The sequence below is a fragment of the Myotis davidii genome, unplaced genomic scaffold, assembly GCF_000327345.1.
Source record: "Myotis davidii unplaced genomic scaffold, ASM32734v1 scaffold433, whole genome shotgun sequence".
Taxonomy (NCBI): Eukaryota; Metazoa; Chordata; class Mammalia; order Chiroptera; family Vespertilionidae; genus Myotis; species Myotis davidii.
The window spans coordinates 2358234-2363557 of NW_006293776.1; the positions used below are offsets into that span (position 1 = coordinate 2358234).

General features: G+C 36.7%; 1 protein-coding gene across 3 annotated transcripts in view; it reads right to left on the reverse strand.

The window, feature by feature from the left end:
• The window catches only part of ACVR1 (activin A receptor type I), a 134296-nt gene that overhangs the window by 70248 nt on the left and 58724 nt on the right, over positions 1-5324 (reverse strand). The window lies entirely within an intron of this gene.

The following is a 5324-nucleotide window of genomic DNA, read 5'->3' on the forward strand; positions in this document are numbered from 1 at the left end:
ACTCTCATCATTGTTGTTTCTATCTCTGTCTACCTCTCCCTTCCTCTCTGAAATCAATAAAATAAAAACTTAAAAAATGTATTGAACTATGAGGTTGCAATCATTGAATCCAGCCAGTGGGAACACAGAGATCAAATGATTAGGGTCTTCAACAAACTGTAAGGAAAGGAAAGAAGTGGAAGAGGAACCTGAGGTTTAAGAGACTTAAAGACATAAAAAGATGGGCAAGACTAAACTACAGTAGCTAGATATGTGCACGTGGGAAATAAAACCATAAAGAAAGGCCAGGAGGCAGTTACTATGGAAATCAGGAAAGTGGTTACTAACCAGGGGGAGAGGGCTATGAGTGGCATGGAATATGCCAATGGACTAAGGAGGCTGCTAGCATTCTGTTTATTGACCTGCCTGGTGGTCACAAAAATGTTCACCCTTTTACAATTTCACTAAGCTACGTATGCTTTGTGTGGATATCTGTATGTGTATCTTATTTTACAAGAAAAATAGAAAAGGAGAACAAAGCTGTTGTCTTAAAAAGGTACAGATTAACACACATACACACACACACAATGAGGAAATAACAGTATTCCGTACCGTAAACAAATGCAAAAATTTGACAGATCTGTGTTATAAAGAAGTTTATGTAAAAAACTCCTGAAATATTAATTTTTTTACTTTCAAACAGAAAAGCTATTTTTTCAAGTTCCAAGTTTATTAAATTTTAAGAAAGAAATAGGCATCAGTCATAATCAGAAGTCAAAATAAACTTAACACAACATCATATGATATAATGGTCCTCCCTCTTGCCAACTTCAATTATATAAGTTTCCTGGCTCAAAGATATAGAAAGACTGGAAAGTCCAGATAATTTTTCCCAAACACTGTGCACCATTATCATCAAATAAGAAAAATTAACATCATAAAGATGTGAGCCCTTTTTCACAAAGTACATCTACACATTTTACCCAATCCCAATAATAATATTAACAGGTTTTAAGGAAGAGGGAGTGATGACTAGATATATTTATTTAAATGAATATGATTTTTTAAACACACAAACACAAATAAATATTAAAATTCTATAAAATGGAACTACCCCATCAAAAATTAAAAAATCATATTAAGCTCCAATAATTTAAAAAAAATTTTTTAAAAAGTGTGATCCTGGTACACACATAGGCATAGAGATCAATGAAAGTAAATGGAGATTCCCAGAAATAGACTAAAATGTGTTTGGGAATTTATAATTCAAAAAGAAACCAAAGGAGAAAAGTTGGGACTATTCAGTAAAATCAGTTGGACTAGCCAATGACAGACTGCTAATTTTCTACTAAAATTCCCTCTTTGTTTTTTTCTTGGGCCCACGCTGACCAGCAGAGCCTGCAGGCCCCACCCTCCCTGGCAGCCAGAAGTGCCCACATGACTTACGTTCTCACCAACAGCAATAGAAGTGATGTGCGCAACTTCTGATCACTTGACCCGGACTTTCTCCTCTGTCCTTAGCAATGAGGGAACCCAGATATGGTAGCAAGCCAGCTATGACCATGCAGGTAACTACAGTGACAATTAAAGGGACCTGGGAATATGGGCTATTTTGCTGACCTGCTCTACTCCCACTGGGACTGTTAAGTGAGGAAAAACTCAACATCCACGTTCTTTGAACCATAGCATATTTTAGTCCCTTGGTTACAGCAGCTCAGCCTTCCCTTAATTATTAGAGCACCTGGAGAAAAATTAAGTTGCATTCATACCTAACATTCCAGATGGATCAAAGAATTAAAACTAAAAAATAAACACACACCAAAAACACATGACACTATAAGGAACCATGAGGTAGGTTTTTAACTGTAGGAATGGAAAAGGTCTTTTAACTGTGATTCAAAATCCTGAAGCCACAAAAAGTTTGATTATATATTTATCTCTATAATCCTTGTTGAACATCTTTTATTGACTATCTCTTCCACTTAGCTCTAAGGAGCAAGAATTGGGATCTGTTTTCTTTACTACTGTATAGCCTGCTGCCTAGAACAAGTGCCATGAGAGGTATCCAATAAATACATGTTAAATTAATAAATTGGTAAACTTAAGGATACAAAATTTTAAATAATCTGCACAGCAAAATAATGTTTATACAAAATGCCACATAAATGTCATATATCACAAGGAGAACAAAAGGCCTGGCACTAATTTTGTTAATACATAGGAGCCCCCATGAACGGAAAATAAAAAGATTAAAAACCCAATAGGAAAATAGACAAAGGACACAAGCATAAAGGGAACAGAACAGGAAATAAAGATATCATTCAACTTATGAAAAGATATTCTATGTCAACCAAAATAAAAAAATGCAAATCGAAGCTACCTTAAACTGTCATTTTTCACCTCTCCATTTGGCAAAGAAAAAAACAAAAACCTATCAGTTTGACAACTGTACTGTGACCGGCACGGGTGTGAGGAGGCAGTGTTCTCATCCACTGCTGGTGAAATCTGAAACTTTGCAAGCTCTATGGCTAGAGCATCTTGGCAATAAATTTCTACCAAAATTAAAATGTCCATACCCTTTGACCTATCAATTCCACCACTAGAAATGGATCCTACAGATATGCCCATGAACGTGTTTGAAATGATATATGTACAAGGTTATTCCCTACAGGTTTGTTAATGAAAATAAAACTGAAAATGACTTCAATGGCCATCAATATAGTACTGGTTAAGTAAATCACAGTAGAGCTCTAGCCAGTTTGCCTCAGTGGATAGAGCATCAGCCCTCAGACTAAAGGGTCCCGGGTTCGATTCTGGTCAAGGGCGCCTAACTCGGTTGCAAGCTCTATCACTGGTCCGGGTCAGGGTGCATGTGGGAGGTAACCAATCCATGTGTCTCTCTCACATTGATGTTTCTCTCTCTCTCTGTCTCTCCCGCTCTCTTCCACTCTCTGTAAAACTCAATGGAAAAATATCCTTAGATGAGGATTAACATAAATAAATCACAGTGCATCCACACAGTGAAATACTAGACATCCATATAAAAAGAATGCAGTATTAACGAGGAATAACTTCCAAGAAATAGTATTTCAATGAAAAAAAGGGTACAAAACAGTGTATATCATTACTATTTGCGTTTAGAAAAATTGCAATAATCTATAGGTTACACGCTGGTATATGATGTATGATCTGAAATCTTTGAAAGAATACATAAGAAACTGGTAACAGTGGTTGCCTCTAGGAATGGGAACTGGGCACTAGGGGGACTTATATTTCACTCCTGTCCCTTTCTTATCTTTTTTTTAAAATATATTTTTTATTGATTTTTTACAGAGAGGAAGGGAGAGGGAGAGAGATAGAGAGTTAGAAACATCAATGAGAGAGACACATTGATCAGCTGCTTCCTGCACACCTCCTACTGGGGATGTGCCCGCAACCAAGGTACATGCCCTTGACTGGAATCAAACCTAGGACCTTTCGGTCCGCAGGCCGACTCTCTATCCACTAAGCCAAACTGGTTAGGGCTCCCTTTCTAATCTTATAAATACTGATTATATTACTTTCCTAAAAATAAATATTTTATAAAATAACAACAACACAATTATTCATTTCCAGCCCCAGATATCTGAAAACTTCTCTGGTGAGTCCAACCATCAATTACCCCATGACACTACTCAGCTGGACAATTTTAACCCTGTTTCATAATTAAGAATCAAAGGGGTAATTGCAATTAACTACCACCACAATCTCCTCCTCCTCCCGCAAATAAGCATATATGCAAAATATAAGTCAGTTTCTTAATTCTATCCCTATTAGTCATTACTTCCTCTTAAAACTAATTCAACCTCATGCCACCTTAAATGGGCACGAAAATATCTCAAAACGCTCCAAGGATGGTAGCCAAAACTAACAACTATGGTAATATATTAATGCAGCCCAGTGCCAAAAAACTTCCTTCCAAACTCCCGAGATGAAAATTTGACATAAGTGACACCTCAGCAACAGCCCCAAAGCTGTGTAACATCTGCCTTAGAAAATAAAAGCTCACATCCTTAATGACTACAAGGCCAATGTCAACAGTCATGACTTTTGTTTTTTCCTTAACGTGAGGTCTCCCCCCACCCATATCCCCCTTTAAATTACAGGCTAACGTCTCACTTGAGGACTGGTTATTATTATGTTACAGCCATATAAAGAGCATTAAGCAGTCATTACTTAGACTGAGACTCTACTGAAAAGGAAAAATTCTCCTTAAAAGGGAAAATACCCACAACATATGAAATAGAAGGAAAAACCAAGTCATAAAATAAAATGTACAGTCACCATCGATTTTTAAACATAATTAATATGCCTCATTTGTTTGTAGAGGAAAAGATCTGTATGTGAATAATATGTCTTCAAAATTATTAGCTACAGGTAAAAGAGAGAAGGAATGGAGAAAATTATATATATGTAAGTACAGGCACTTTATATAGTATATGCCTTACTTTACACTGTTTTGTGATATTTGAAATTAAATAATCAAAAATAAACTTTTATATAAAGAACAAGGTTTTTTAAAACAATGAATTAGACTTCCCTTAAAAAGAAAGCACGTGACAGCTACTACAGTCCTTCCCCCAAAAATGGCAAACTAAGGAGGCTGCATAGAGCAAACCTGAGTTCCTTGCTTCTGTCTACACAAGTTTCAAATCTTATCTGAGCAATCTCAACATTTAACTCAGAGACACACACGTTTAGCACTTAAGGCCTCCCCTCAGAAACATTTTAGACTCTAGTCTAAAGCATGTATTTGTATTACCTCCATAGCTTAACACAACCTAAATGGCATTTCATCCTGATGGCAAGACTTCTGTCCATAGATTTCAAAAGACTCTACAGGGAGTATAATATTAAAATGTAGTTCAGGAAAAGGTAAAAGTATGGAGTTCATACAATGATCAGTGGTTGCCAGGGGCGGGGGTGCGGACTGAAAAAAAGGTGGAGCACAGAGGATTTTCAAAGCAGTGAAACTACTCTGTATGATACAGTAATGGTGGATACATGTCATTATACATTTGCCCAAACCCACCGAATGCACACCACCAATATAAACTATGGCTTTGGGTGATGATGTGTCAATGTAGGTTCATTTGTTGTAATTAATGCACCATTCTGATGTGGTCATTGATAGTGGGAGAGGTTGTGCATATATGGGGACAGGGTGTATGAGAACTCTCTATACCCTTTGCTCAATTTTGCTATGAACCTAGAATTACTGTAAAACATAAAGTTTATTTAGAAGGGCAGGGGAGGAAGAAGAGTGGACCTATAAGGTGAAAAGAACGGCAGAAGCATTTTACATG